Source organism: Bombina bombina, chromosome 5, assembly GCF_027579735.1.
Source record: "Bombina bombina isolate aBomBom1 chromosome 5, aBomBom1.pri, whole genome shotgun sequence".
Classification (NCBI taxonomy): domain Eukaryota; kingdom Metazoa; phylum Chordata; class Amphibia; order Anura; family Bombinatoridae; genus Bombina; species Bombina bombina.
Window position 1 is genome coordinate 1,054,716,531 of NC_069503.1, and position 17,266 is coordinate 1,054,733,796.

Sequence of the window (17,266 nt, forward strand, 5' to 3'; positions counted from 1 at the left end):
TTAAATACAATGAAATAAACTAAACTAAAGTACAAAAAAAAACCACTAAATTACAAAAAATAAAAAAAAAATCAAGAATTTTAAACTAATTACACCTAATCTAAGCCCCCTAATAAAATAACAAAGCCCCCCAAAATAAAAAAATGCCCTACCCTATACTAAATTACAAAAGTAATCAGCTCTATTACCTTACCAGCCCTGAACAGGGCCTTTTGCGGGGCATGCCCCAAAGAAAACAGCTCTTTTGCCTGTAAAAAAAAACACAATACCCCCCCCACATTACAACCCACCACCCACATACCCCTACTCTAACCCAAACCCCCCTTAAATAAACCTAACACTACCCCCCTGAAGATCTCTCTACCGTGTCTTCACCCAGCGGGCCGAAGTCTTCATCCGATCGGGCAGAAGAGGACATCCAGACCGGCAGAAGTCTTCATCCAAGCGGGGCAAGAAGAGGTCTTCCATCCATCAGAAGTCTTGATCCAGGCGGCATCTTCTCTGTTCATCCATCCGGAGCGGAGCGGCAGCATCCTGAAGACATCCCACGCAGAGCATCCTCTTCTTTCTTGATCCGACGACTAGGTGACTGTACCTTTAAGTGACGTCATCCAAGATGGCGTCCCTTGAATTCCGATTGGCTGATAGGATTCTATCAGCCAATCGGAATTAAGGTAGGAAAAATCTCATTGGCTGATTCAATCAGCCAATCAGATTCAAGTTCAATCCGATTGGCTGATCCAATCCGATCTGCTGTCCCTAACACCGCCGACCCCTACATTATAGTTATTAACCCCTAATCTGCCTCCCCCAACGTCGCCGCAATCTAACTACAAGTATTAACCCCTAATCTGCCGACCCAATATCGCCGCCGCCTACATTATAGCTATTAACCCCTAATCTGCTGTCCCTAACACCGCCGACCCCTACATTATAGTTATTAACCCCTAATCTGCCTCCCCCCAACGTCGCCACAATCTAACTACAAGTATTAACCCCTAATCTGCCGACCGCAAATCGCCGCAACTATAATAAATGTATTAACCCCTAAACCGCCGCACTCCCGCCTCGCAAACACTATAATACATTTTATTAACCCCTAATCTGCCCTCCCTAACATCGCCGCCACCTACCTACAATTATTAACCCCTAATCTCCCGCCCCCAACGTCGCCGCTACTATAATAAGGTTATTAACCCCTAAACCTAAGTCTAACCCTAACACTAACACCCCCTAACTTAAATATAATTTAAATAAAACGAAATAAATTTACTATAGTTAAATAAATGAATCCTATTTAAAACTAAAGACTTACCTGTAAAATAAACCCTACTATAGCTACAATATAACTAATAGTTACATTGTAGCTATTTTAGGATTTATTTTTATTTTACAGGCAACTTTATATTTATTTTAACTAGGTACAATAGCTATTAAATAGTTAATAACTATTTAATAACTACCTAGCTAAAATAAATACAAATGTACCTGTAAAATAAATCCTAACCTAAGTTACAATTACACCTAACACTACACTATCATTTAATTAATTAAATAAATGACTCATATTTAAAACTAAATACTTACCTGTAAAATAAACCCTAATATAGCTGCAATATAACTAATAGTTACATTGTAGCTATTTTAGCATTTATATTTATTTTACAGGCAACTTTGTATTTATTTTAACTAGGTACAATAGCTATTAAATAGTTATTGACTAATTAATAGCTACCTAGTTAAAATAATTACAAAATTACCTGTAAAATAAATCCTAACCTAAGTTACAATAAAACCTAACACTACACTATCATTAAATAAATTAACTACAAGTACCTACAATTATCTACAATTAAATAAACTAAAGTACAAAACCCACCCACTAAATTACAAAAAATAAAAAACCACTAAATTACAAAAAATAAAAAAATATTACAAGAATTTTAAACTAATTACACCTAATCTAAGCCCCCTAATAAAATAACAAAGCCCCCCAAAATAAAAAAAATGCCCTAGCCTATACTAAATTACAAAAGTTAACAGCTCTATTACCTTACCAGCCCTGAACAGGGCCCTTTGCGGGGCATGCCCCAAAGAAAACAGCTCTTTTGCCTGTAAAAAAAAAACACAATCCCCCCCCCCCACATTACAACCCACCACCCACATACCCCTATTCTAACCCAAACCCCCCTTAAATAAACCTAACACTACCCCCCTGAAGATCTCCCTACCTTGAGTCGTGTTCACCCAGCCGGGCCGAAGTCTTCATCCGATGGGGCAGAAGAGGACATCCAGACCGGCAGAAGTCTTCATCCAAGCAGGGCAAGAAGAGGTCTTCCATCCATCATACAAGTACCAAAATACAAACAAACAAACACTAAATTACCAAAAATAATAAAATATTACAATAATTTTAAACTAATTACACCTAATCTAAGCCCCCTACTAGCTATTAATATAGCTTCAATATAACTAATAGTTACATTGTAGCTATTTTAGGATTTATATGTATTTTACAGGCAACTTTGTATTTATTTTAACTAGGTACAATAGTTATTAAATAGTTAATAACTATTTAATAACTACCTAGCTAAAATAAATACAAATTTACCTGTAAAATAAATCCTAACCTAAGTTACAATTACACCTAACACTACACTATCATTAAATTAACTAAATAAATGAATCCTATATAAAACTAAAGACTTACCTGTAAAATAAACCCTAATATAGCTGCAATATAACTAATAGTTACATTGTAGCTATTTTAGCATTTATATTTATTGTACAGGCAACTTTGTATTCATTTTAACTAGGTTCAATAGCTATTAAATAGATATTGACTATTTAATAGCTACCTAGTTAAAATAATTACAAAATTACCTGTAAAATAAATCCTAACCTAAGTTACAATTAAACCTAACACTACACTATCATTAAATAAATTAACTACAAGTACCTACAATTAAATACAATTAAAAAAACTAAACTAAAGTACAACCCCCCCCCACTAAATTACAAAAAATAAAAAAATATTACAAGAATTTTAAACTAATTACACCTAATCTAAGCCCCCTAATAAAATAACAAAGCCCCCCAAAATAAAAAAAATGCACTAACCTATACTAAATTACAAAAGTTAACAGCTCTATTACCTTACCAGCCCTGAACAGGGCCCTTTGCGGGGCATGCCCCAAAGAAAACAGCTCTTTTGCCTGTAAAAAAAAAACACAATCCCCCCCCCACATTACAACCCACCACCCACATACCCCTACTCTAACCCAAACCCCCCTTAAATAAACCTAACACTACCCCCCTGAAGATCTCCCTACCTTGAGTCGTGTTCACCCAGCCGGGCCGAAGTCTTCATCCGATGGGGCAGAAGAGGACATCCAGACCGGCAGAAGTCTTCATCCAAGCGGGGCAAGAAGAGGTCTTCCATCCATCAGAAAAGTACAAAAAAACAAACAAACACTAAATTAGCAAAAATAATAAAATATTACAATAATTTTAAACTAATTACACCTAATCTAAGCCCCCTACTAGCTATTAATATAGCTACAATATAACTAATAGTTACATTGTAGCTATTTTAGGATTTATATTTATTTTACAGGCAACTTTGTATTTATTTTAACTAGGTACAATAGCTATTAAATAGTTAATAACTATTTAATAACTACCTAGCTAAAATAAATACAAATTTACCTGTAAAATAAACCCTAACCTAAGTTACAATTACACCTAACACTACACTGTCATTAAATTAACTAAATAAATTAATCCTATATAAAACTAAATACTTACCTGTAAAATAAACCCTAATATAGCTACAATATAACTAATAGTTACATTGTAGCTATTTTAGCATTTATATTTATTTTACAGGCAACTTTGTATTTATTTTAACTAGGTACAATAGCTATTAAATAGATATTTACTGTTTAATAGCTACCTAGTTAAAATAATTACAAAATTACCTGTAAAATAAATCCTAACCTAAGTTACTATTAAACCTAACACTACACTATCATTAAATAAATTAACTACAAGTACCTACAATTAAATACAATGAAATAAACTAAACTAAACTAAACTAAAGTACAAAAAAAACAAACACTAAATTACAAAAAATAAAAAAAATTACAAGAATTTTAAACTAATTACACCTAATCTAAGCCCCCTAATAAAATAACAAAGCCCCCCAAAATAAAAAAATGCCCTACCCTATACTAAATTACAAAAGTAATCAGCTCGGCAGATTAGGGGTTAATACTTGTAGTTAGATTGCGGCGACGTTGGGGGAGGCAGATTAGGGGTTAATAACTATAATGTAGGGGTCGGCGGTGTTAGGGACAGCAGATCGGATTGGATCAGCCAATCGGATTGAACTTGAATCTGATTGGCTGATTGAATCAGCCAATGAGATTTTTCCTACCTTAATTCCGATTGGCAGATTAGGGGTTAATAACTATAATGTAGGGGTCGGCGGTGTTAGGGACAGCAGATTAGGGGTTAATAGCTATAATGTAGGCGGTGGCGATATCGGGTCGGCAGATTAGGGGTTAATACTTGTAGTTAGATTGCGGCGACGTTGGGGGAGGCAGATTAGGGGTTAATAACTATAATGTAGGGGTCAGCGGTGTTAGGGACAGCAGATTAGGGGTTAATAGCTATAATGTAGGCGGCGGCGATATCGGGTCGGCAGATTAGGGGTTAATACTTGTAGTTAGATTGCGGCGACGTTGGGGGGGGCAGATTAGGGGTTAATAACTATAATGTAGGGGTCGGCGGTGTTAGGGACAGCAGATTAGGGGTTAATAGCTATAATGTAGGCGGCGGCGATATCGGGTCGGCAGATTAGGGGTTAATACTTGTAGTTTGCGGCGACGTTGGGGGAGGCAGATTAGGGGTTAATAACTATAATGTAGGGGTCGGCGGTGTTAGGGACAGCAGATTAGGGGTTAATAGTTATAATGTAGGTGGCGGCGATATTCGGTCGGCAGATTAGGGGTTAATAAAATAATGCAGGTGTCAGCGATAGCGGAGGCAGCAGATTAGGGGTTAATAAGTGTCAGATTAGGGGTGTTTAGAGACTCGGGGTACATGTTAGGGTGTTAGGTGCAGACTTAGTGTTTCCCCATAGGAAACAATGGGGCTGCGGTGTTAGTTTTTTTTCAGCCGAAACTCCCATTGTTTCCTATGGGGAAATGCCGAATTTTAACGAGCTAATTCGGATTTATTCGGAGATACGGCAGCTATTTCGGATTCATTCGGTAGATTCGGAAGTATTTTAATTCGGAAATCCGAATCGATCCGAATCTCCGAATTTACCGAATTTCCGAATTAATCCGAAACGAACCGCACATGTCTAATAAATATTAATTCTATTGGACATAATATAATGTATATTCAAATGTATACATATTATATTATCTTAAGAGAGGTAATAACGAGTATATTTTTCCCTGGTTTGTACCTGTGCAACTATAAAAAAACAAAACAAATAGAACCCCCCCCCCCCAAAAAAAATAAAATAATAATAATAAAATATTATTCCATTATCCATGCATGCCTTCTGGTGATCATTGTTAAACAGAATAATGGTATTAATTAAATATATTATGTACTGTACTCTACTATAACTAACAGTGACACAAACTAAGGTGTAAATTTAGCGTGTATATATTTCTTTAATTATGAACAATTTAAAAACTATAGCCTAGATTACAAGTCGACCTCAAAAATGTTAGCCCTATGGTGTGTCCCATACCTCTTCCAAATCTGTACTAACATCTGCATGTTGCATAGGACAGGTGCTTTAAATCCCACACATAGTGGTTCCTGTTTGGTGATTTTCAGATGAGAAGTGTGTGTAGATCCCTATGTGGAATACTATTTAAGGTTCTTTATGTGGGGTGGAGCTAACCACCAAAGTGGTAGGATGCATACATCAAGAGCTCCCGGCTATAGTTTTGATTTCAGAGACTAATATATGGAATTAATCATTATCTGGAACTTCTAATTGCATTGTAACTTTATATATTGGCCTCAGAATTGAGATATAGTGGTTTGGAGCAGGAGCCGTATTGCATCACTGATAAATGTTTGTCCGCTAAAGCGATGTTGCCATATATACTGTGGTGTAAATCAATATCTATGGATAAGACTTACTCCACTTATATGTAAGAATTTGACAGACCCGAGGTGAACCTAAGACTACTAAATTACCATGGAGGATCTCACGCTGAGGCTAGAGTCTATTTTTGGAGAATTTAAAGCTGACATGATCAGCAACTTGGACTGTCTGAGACAGATAGATAAGAAGGTGATAGTGTGGCACTCAGATTTCCAAGGATCACGTTCAGAAGTGCTACTCTTGTTGGAGCCGCAGAGGCCATTGGTTATCCGAGTAAAAGACCTGACCCTATCCACTTATAAATAGCTAATATGCGCTGTTGAGATATTATACTCAGTTATGAACAGCATATAAATCTGTATAAAGTCCATAATTAGTTTTTTTTTTACTTATCTGAAGTTGTTCACATTACCTTACTCAATATCTAAATGATGTTATTAGACTACTCATGTTCAGTGTATTAGCATAACTTTTATTCCACATATATTTGTGATCGATATAGTAGGGGTTGAACGTTTTCTCTTGAGATTGGTAGGTCATAGTAATCAGCTTATCACAATTAATATAGATGCTATTTACATCTTTAGAACAGCTACTTTATCTCATGCATTTTTGCTGATATACACAATATACAAGACAGGGGTCTGATGATTTGTCTACAAGTCTAGGCAAAAGACTAAACGTTGTTTGTATTTAGGGACTTGACCCTTTACGTAATTGAGATTAAGTACTTGAATGAATGCACTAGCTTTAATAACGGTACTAAACCTGAGCCTCTTGTTTAGTGCACATCTACAGGTTTAATAGATGTATATGTACATTTATATTTCGTGGTGAGATTTACCAACTTATACCTACCTTAAAATTTAGATCCTGCACTAAAGTTTTAAATGTATGACAGTTTTTTTCTTTTAATCCTGTTTTATAACACTTACAGTATAGTGTTTCTATCTTCAATTCATATATTGAGGCATTGAAATACTATGTACAATGTGATGATAAAAATTATTATGCATAGTTGTGCCTACTGGTGACAATTTTAGTTATGCTATTATATACCTGATTACCTGCTACGCAAAGTATATGTTTCTTAGGTTGAGAGGAATGGTTGAACTATTTTTCTAACTTGATTTAGATCTTTCATACTATTTGTCTTATCATGAGGTTCTGGTATTGGAGATAACTTTGTTGTGCTAATATTGATCTCACTAAATTACATATATCCAGGTAGTACTCTACTTAGGTGGTATAGTTTACATAGTTCTGTTCTATTAATCCCCCCCCACACCCTGTTTGATCAGTTTTTCCATTCAGATTGCAACATATTGAGGTGATTTTAAGGTTGATAAAATTAGGTTGTCCTACAACGACTCTTATAGAACATTGATTTTGTTATATATATATGCTGCTCTGCTACATTTGTGCATTGTGATACATGTTAAAGGGCCATTATACACTCATTTTTTCTTTGCATAAATGTTTTGTAGATAATCTATTTATAAAGCCCATAAAGTTTTTTTTTTTTTTTTTTTTAAATGTATAGTTTTGCTTATTTTTATCAAGAACACTGCTCTGATTTTCAGACTCCTAACCAAGCCCCAAAGTTTTATTTGAATACCGTCAGCTACCTTCTCCAGCTTGCTCCTGTCTGTGTAAAGGGTCTTTTTATATGCAAAAGAAGGGAGGGGGGGGGGGGGAAGAGTGTCTTATTTCCTACTTGCAGTGGGCTTTTCAACAGAGCTAAACTAAAAGCTTCTAAGTACGTTTTTACACCATTTTATACTGGATTTTTATATCAGTATCTGTGCATCTTATTCTTTATAGTAGTGTCTATTACATGCAGTTATATGAAAATGAGTGTATACTGTCCCTTTAAGCTCACAAAGGCCTAGATTTAGAGTTCGGCGGTAGCCGTGAAAACCAGCGTTAGAGGCTCCTAACGCTGGTTTTAGGCTACCGCCGGTATTTGGAGTCACTCAAAAAAGGGTCTAACGCTCACTTTTCAGCCGCGACTTTTCCATACCGCAGATCCCCTTACGTCAATTGCGTATCCTATCTTTTCAATGGGATCTTCCTAACGCCGGTATTTAGAGTCGTTTCTGAAGTGAGCGTTAGAGCTCTAACGACAAAACTCCAGCCGCCGGAAAAAAGCAGGAGTTAAGAGCTTTCTGGGCTAACGCCGGTTTATAAAGCTCTTAACTACTGTACCCTAAAGTACACTAACACCCATAAACTACCTATGTACCCCTAAACCGAGGTCCCCCCACATCGCCGCAACTCGAAGAAATTTTTTTTAACCCCTAATCTGCCGACCGCCACCTACGTTATACTTATGTACCCCTAATCTGCTGCCCCTAACCCCGCCGACCCCTGTATTATATTTATTAACCCCTAACCTGCCCCCCACAACGTCGCCGCCAGCTACCTACAATAATTAACCCCTAATCTGCCGACCGCAAAGCGCCGCCACCTACGTTATCCTTATGTACCCCTAATCTGCTGCCCCTAACACCGCCGACCCCTATATTATATTTATTAAGCCCTAATCTGCCCCCCTCAACCTCGCCGACACCTGCCTACACTTATTAACCCCTAATCTGCCGAGCGGACCTGAGCGCTACTATAATAAAGTTATTAACCCCTAATCCGCCTCACTAACCCTATAATAAATAGTATTAACCCCTAATCTGCCCTCCCTAACATCGCCGACACCTAACTTCAATTATTAACCCCTAATCTGACGACCGGAGCTCATCGCTACTATAATAAATGGATTAACCCCTAAAGCTAAGTCTAACCCTAACACTAACACCCCCCTAACTTAAATATAATTTAAATCTACCGAAATTAATTAACTCTTATTAAATAAATTATTCCTATTTAAAGCTAAATACTTACCTGTAAAATACATCCTAATATAGCTACAATATAAATTATAATTATATAGTAGCTATTTTAGGATTAATATTTATTTTACAGGCAACTTGGTAATTATTTTAACCAGGTACAATAGCTATTAAATAGTTAAGAACTATTTAATAGTTACCTAGTTAAAATAATAACAAAATTACCTGTAAAATAAATCCTAACCTAAGTTATAATTAAACCTAACACTACCCTATCAATAAATTAATTAAATAAAATACCTACAATTACCTACAATTAACCTAACACTACACTATCAATAAATAAATTAAATACAATTGCTACAAATAACTACAATTACATAAACTAACTAAAGTACAAAAAATAAAAAAGAACTAAGTTACAAAAAATAAAAAAATATTTACAAACATAAGAAAAATATTACAACAATTTTAAACTAATTACACCTACTCTAAGCCCCCTAATAAAATAACAAAGACCCCCAAAATAAAAAAATGCCCTACCCTATTCTAAATTAATAGAGTTAAAAGCTCTTTTACCTTACCAGCCCTGAACAGGGCCCTTTGCGGGGCATGCCCCAAGAAAATCAGCTCTTTTGCCTGTAAAAAAAAACATACAATACCCCCCCCCCCAACATTACAACCCACCACCCACATACCCCTAATCTAACCCAAACCCCCCTTAAATAAATCTAACACTAAGCCCCTGAAGATCTTCCTACCTTGTCTTCACCATCCAGGTATCACCGATCCGTCCTGGCATCCGGTGCTGAAGAGGTCCAGAAGAGGCTCCAAAGTCTTCCTCCTATCCGGCAAGAAGAGGACATCCGGACCGGCAAACATCTTCTCCAAGCGGCATCTTCGATCTTCTTCCATCCGGTGCGGAGCGGGTCCATCTTGAATCAGCCGACGCGGATCCATCCTCTTCTTCCGGCGTCTCCCGACGAATGACGGTTCCTTTAAGGGACGTCATTCAAGATGGCGTCCCTCGAATTCCGATTGGCTGATAGGATTCTATCAGCCAATCGGAATTAAGGTAGGAATATTCTGATTGGCTGATGGAATCAGCCAATCAGAATCAAGTTCAATCCTATTGGCTGATCCAATCAGCCAATCAGATTGAGCTTGCATTCTATTGGCTGACGGATCGGTGATACCTGGATGGTGAAGACAAGGTAGGAAGATCTTCAGGGGCTTAGTGTTAGGTTTATTTAAGGGGGGTTTGGGTTAGATTAGGGGTATGTGGGTGGTGGGTTGTAATGTTGGGGGGGGTATTGTATGTTTTTTTTTTACAGGCAAAAGAGCTGATTTTCTTGGGGCATGCCCCGCAAAGGGCCCTGTTCAGGGCTGGTAAGGTAAAAGAGCTTTTAACTCTATTAATTTAGAATAGGGTAGGGCATTTTTTTATTTTGGGGGTCTTTGTTATTTTATTAGGGGGCTTAGAGTAGGTGTAATTAGTTTAAAATTGTTGTAATATTTTTCTTATGTTTGTAAATATTTTTTTATTTTTTGTAACTTAGTTCTTTTTTATTTTTTGTACTTTAGTTAGTTTATGTAATTGTAGTTATTTGTAGCAATTGTATTTAATTTATTTATTGATAGTGTAGTGTTAGGTTAATTGTAGGTAATTGTAGGTATTTTATTTAATTAATTTATTGATAGGGTAGTGTTAGGTTTAATTATAACTTAGGTTAGGATTTATTTTACAGGTAATTTTGTTATTATTTTAACTAGGTAACTATTAAATAGTTCTTAACTATTTAATAGCTATTGTACCTGGTTAAAATAATTACCAAGTTGCCTGTAAAATAAATATTAATCCTAAAATAGCTACTATATAATTATAATTTATATTGTAACTATATTAGGATGTATTTTACAGGTAAGTATTTAGCTTTAAATAGGAATAATTTATTTAATAAGAGTTAATTAATTTCGTTAGATTTAAATTATATTTAAGTTAGGGGGGTGTTAGTGTTAGGGTTAGACTTAGCTTTAGTGGTTAATCCATTTATTATAGTAGCGATGAGCTCCGGTCGTCAGATTAGGGGTTAATAATTGAAGTTAGGTGTCGGCGATGTTAGGGAGGGCAGATTAGGGGTTAATACTATTTATGATAGGGTTAGTGAGGCGGATTAGGGGTTAATAACTTTATTATAGTAGCGCTCAGGTCCGCTCGGCAGATTAGGGGTTAATTATTGTAAGTAGCTGGCGGCGACGTTGTGGGGGGCAGGTTAGGGGTTAATAAATATAGGGGTCGGCGGTGTTAGGGGCAGCAGATTAGGGGTACATAGGGATAATGTAAATTGCTGCGGTTTACGGAGCGGAAGATTAGGGGTTAATAATAATATGCAGGGGTCAGTGATAGTGGGGGCGGCAGATTAGGGGTTAATAAGTGTAAGGTTAGGGGTGTTTAGACTCGGGGTACATGTTAGAGTGTTAGGTGCAGACGTAGGAAGTGTTTCCCCATAGGAAACAATGGGGCTGCGTTAGGAGCTGAACGCTGCTTTTTTGCAGGTGTTAGGTTTTTTTTCAGCTCAAACAGCCACATTGTTTCCTATGGGAGAATCGTGCACGAGCACGTTTTTGAGGCTGGCCGCGTCCGTAAGCAACTCTGGTATCGAGAGTTGCATTTGCTGTAAAAATGCTCTACGCTCCTTTTTTGGAGCCTAACGCAGCATTTTTTTGAACTCTCGATACCAGAGTTAATTTTATGGTGCGGCCAGAAAAAAGCCCGCGGAGCGTTAACAGCCCATCTACCGCCAAACTCCAAATCTAGGCCAAAATGTGGCTATTTGCATATCTGTATTTCTTTCTTGCCTCAATAAAAATTATATATATAAAAAAAATCCCACACATAGTAAATCTCTAGGGGATCGCACAGTAAAATTCATGTTGGAAAAGCCTAAGTGATAAAACGAGGGCAAAAAATCCTCTACATTAGTGGAGTTTATATTATTTTTTTATTTTGTTCTCTGTTATGCTATTTAAATTAAACTTAAAGGACCAGTAGATTTGCATAATCAACAAATGTATGATAAAAAAACAATGCAATAGCGCTTTGTCTAAACTTCAAATCAGTAGTAGATTTTTTTCTGACAAATTTCAAAGTTATGTATATTTCCACTCCCCCTGTATCATGTGACAGCCATCAGCCAATCACAAATGCATGTATGTATATTCTGTGAATTCTTGCACATGCTCAGTAGGACCTGGTGACACAAAAAGTGTAAATATAAAAACACTGTGCACATTTTGTTAATAGACGTATATTGGAAAGTTGTTTAAAGTTGCATGCTCTATCTGAATCATGAAAGGTTAATTTTGAGTGTCCCTTAACACTTAACATAAATACATACACATGTGCACACATACACACACACACACACACGTGTATGGGTGTATATATATATATATATATATATATATATATATATACTCTGTGCTATCTCCACTTGAAATCTAGCCTATGTAGTGATATTTTTCCAGATCATATGTATATATTATTTCTGATAATGTTTCATAGTTTGAAAGTGTGATGTGCTCTCATTCTCAGTATTTTAAAATTTTAATGAAACCAAGAAATTATTTTTTGTTCATGAGTAAAAAAAAAAAGATGCACCAAAAAGTTAAGATATTAGAAGTGAAAATGTTCAAAAATAATTTTAAAGCAGGTAAAGATCTTGAATTTGATAATAAATAGTTTCTTATTGGAGAGAGTTGTATTGTAATGGATTCAAATTTTGAAATTTTTATATTCTACTATGTAATACCATTTTGAAACCATTTTGAGGCAATGATTCACACTTGTATTAACTAGGCTGCCCATTATTCATCATCGGACAATTCCAGGACATATGAATGTTTGATGATTTGATTATATAACAACTTGTATACAGACATACACTAAAGCAAACAAGCAGCCATTTGGAAAGGACAATAATTGATACATTGTTGCTGATGATTACCTTGTGTTAGTATAGATCCTGAATATTTTAATTAAGTAAGAGTATGTCTTATTTATGTCTTTTGTCTTAAAGGGAAAGTCTACACCAGAATTTTTATTGTTTTAAAAGATAAATAATCCCTTTATTACCCATTTCCCAGGTTTGCATAACCAACACAGTTATAATAATATACTTTTAACCTCTGGGATTATCTTGTATCTAAGCCTCTGCAAACTGCCCCTTTTTTAAGTTCTTTTAACAGACTTGCAGTCTAGCCAATCAGTGCCTGCTCCCAGATAACTTCACGTGCACGAGCACAGTGTTATCTATATGAAATATGTGAACTAACACCCTCTTATGGTGAAAAACTGTTAAAATGCAATCTGAAAAGAGGTGGGCTTCAAGGTCTAAGAAATTAGCATATGAACCTCTTAGGTTAAGCTTTCAACTAAGAATACGAAGAGAACAAAGCAAAATTGGTGATAAAAGTAAATTGGAAAATTGTTTAAAATTACATGCTCTATCTGAATCATGAAAGTTTATTTTGGCCTAGACTGTCCCTTTAAAGGGGCATTGTACTCATTTTCTCTGTTCTATTTAAAATTGAATGTTTCAAAATGAATTATAGTGCTTTATATGTTGGAAAATAGATAGCTCTTTTCTTAGTATAACCACATTTTTGTTCTGCATGAATTGTCTCTATCAGCTGATATAGGGGCCTATTTAAGAAAGTGCGAGCGGACATGATCAGATATTGCGGATCATGTCCGCTGCACATCGATAAATGCCGACAGCATACGCTGTCTGCATTTATCATTGCACCAGCAGTTCTTGTGAACTGCAGGTGAAACGCCACCCCCTGCCAATTAGCCGCTAGCAGGGGGTGTTAATCAACCAGATCGTATTGGATCTAGTTGATTTCCGGCGATATCTGTCCGCCGCCTCAGAACAAGCAGACAGGTTATGGAGCAGCGGTCTTTAGAGCGCTGCTTCATAACTTGTGTTACTGGCGAGCCTGAAGGCTCGCCAGAAACACGGGACATCAAGCTCCATACGGAGCTTGATAAATATGCCTCATAGACTCAGCTGTACACAAGCATACATCTCCCATTAGTCTCACATTAATTTTAATAAAACAATGTCATGCAAAACATATTTTAACACGTTTAAAAGGATATGAAATCAGATGAAGCATACAATTGTAAACTCGTTTTGAATTTATTTCACGTATAAAATTTGCTATATTCTCTTGAAATCCATAGCTAAAAAGTATACATAGTATCAACAATGCGCTTCTGAGAGTAGGCTTATGAATGGTGGTTTTACATGTATGCCTCTTCTCATTGGCTCACTGGGTGTGTTTAGCTAGCTCCCAGTAGTGTATTGCTACTCCTTCAACGCATGATACCAAGAGAATGAAGCAAATTTAATAACAAAAGTAAATTGGAAAGTTGTTTTAAATTGTATTCTCTATCTGAATCGTGAAAGAAACAATGTGGTTTTCATATCTCTTTGCTGTATCTTCATATACATGATAGAGTAGTGACTTTATCAACATTCTTGCAAAATAGTGCTCCATCTAATGAGTTAAACCAAAGAATTAATCCCCCCAAATTTTTTTAAATTATTTGCGATGGCTCCAAATTTGGAATCTGCATTTGCAGTGCACCATATTAAGCCAGGTTAGCTGGGAAATCTATAATATACTTTCTTATATTTAATTTCAGAGACTATCAGGCCTATGATATTACATTTTTGGAAAAATATCTTAGGCTTTTGTGGATAGTGTTTGAATGTACAAATTATACAGTACATGTCTACAGAAAAAAAAAAATGTAAGATTCATTTTGGATCTTTTAAAACGTTCAGTTCGGACAAATTTTGACGATTATTTCCAATGGGAACATGTAATGTAGACAATTAATATTAAAACAAATCTTACATTATAGGATTGAAACAATTAAAATAACTTTCAATGTTAAAAAAAAACATACAACTCCTGTATGACTAAAATCCAGCATTTAGTGCCTAAGCGGCTGTCCCTGACGGCAGTAATTATTAATACTATAGCAGGATTGGACAGGGGACAATGGAAAAATTAATGATAATGCCCCCTGTACATCATTACAAACAAAGGAGCTTATTAACCAAACAATATAACTCCTCTCCCCCATTCCTGGACCTTTGACGCCAAACATCAGGAACAAATCAACAAATCAATTTCATCAAGAGATCATTAGTTTTTCATCTGTTTTATCCAACAATGAATCCGGCCATTCGTATTTCAATTGTCTCGACGAATCAGCAAAATTCTGACAAATTTGCATTCATCCGAAGCCCGAATACAAATCTCTAGTACAAATATTGACCTAGAAATATATGTTATTACCAATGATTCTCTTTGCATTTTTAAATTGAACTATAATAATCTATTGTTAGTCTTGGATGCTTTCTCTAAAGGAAACTCTTTTCAGAATTATTATTTTTGGACTGCAATATTCTAGCAGCCCACACTATTTACATTGTAGTGATTTATTTTTTTCCCGTCTAGTCCATATGAATATTACATCAAGCACAGCTATTAATTTATTTTTAGAGTTAAAAACCTATGTTAGGCTTATATGAATAATTATTTAGTCAAGTAATTGTATGTTTCTGAAAAACTTAAATAGAAATATTTTTATATACTTTTTTATTCAGAAAGGATCCTAAAAACCTGAAGGGCAGCGCAACTAATCAGCAGATAATAATGATTTATTATCAAAACTAAAGCTGTTAATAGAGGTCCTAATTCTCTAAAGCTTTTTCGGTTTGGCGAGATGATTTAAGAAGGCTCTCAATGTGGAGAGACACCTACAAAACAATGGGCTCTCAATGTGGAGAGATACCTACAAAACAATGGGCTCTCAATGTGGAGAGACACCTACAAAACAATGGGCTCTCAATGTGGAGAGACACCTACAAAACAATGGGCTTGAGAGACAACTACAAAACAATGGGGTCTCAATGTGGAGAGACACCTACAAAACAATGGGCTTGAGAGACAACTACAAAACAATGGGGTCTCAATGTGGAGAGACACCTACAAAACAATGGGCTCTCAATGTGGAGAGACACCTACAAAACAATGGGCTTGAGAGACAACTACAAAACAATGGGGTCTCAATGTGGAGAGACACCTACAAAACAATGTATATACCCCCCCCCCCAGAATATTTAGAGGGATTTCTCTCCATGTGTTTTGTGTATCATATGCTTATTAAAAAGGGATCCCAAGTAAATACTTTTTGTATAATGAATGCTTCTGTCTTGAATTAAACTAATTTTATAATAGGAATATTCTTTATCAACCAATAAGCAATTAATTTCTTTATCTTCCCTTTAAGTCACAAGACTGGCTAAATAGACAGACAGTATGTTTACTAAACTAATAGCTTAATCATTATATATTAGAGCTCTGCACATTTATAAAAGGCAGAACCAGGCCAGAGATCACACATTGCATGAGGTTCTTATTTACTGCATTTGATTTTTAATTTGTTTTACACATTTTTAATCGGATGAAATAAGAAATTCATGTTGAGACACACCACATATAAAGGACATGAGTGCATAAGAGGGTATCCTGTCTAGTATACATACTGAAACATGAAATAAATAGTGTGCAAGTGATAACTAATATTTTTTTTATGCCCCCCCCCCCATAGAAGTCAATTGAGAGAATGGGTTATCAGAAATCTTTATAATATGACTTAATCTTTTGCTTATACGCACATTTTTACTTTCAAGTTGTGATACACACACTAATGCAACTGCTTTTTTTTTTTTACTTTGACCGCAGTTAGCACGCGAGCGGAAAAAAATGTAGTACAATAATTGTTGCTATTACAGCGGCGATATAGTGCTACAGACATCTGCATTCTTCTCAGTATACCTTGGTATGCTTTTTTTGGAACAAGAACAGAGCTTTTTAAATAAATATTACCAAGAGAAAGTAATACATTTGATAATAAAAATAAATTGGATTTTTTTTTGCGCACGCTAAATCAGAAAAAAACTACCACCATTTGTGTAAACTGTGATACTATTAACAGCACCGCTGAAATAAAATATTCATTCAGTTGAAAGACTGAGACCAGAAACATATGATAAAAGCACAAAAACCATAACTTAAATAACAATACAACAGTTTAACAATACAATAGACCTTGTGAAACATGCATTTAGGAGGTCAACAGGAACAATAGGCACATTGATGATGCACAAATCCATAGCATCATAATAAAAAAAACTAG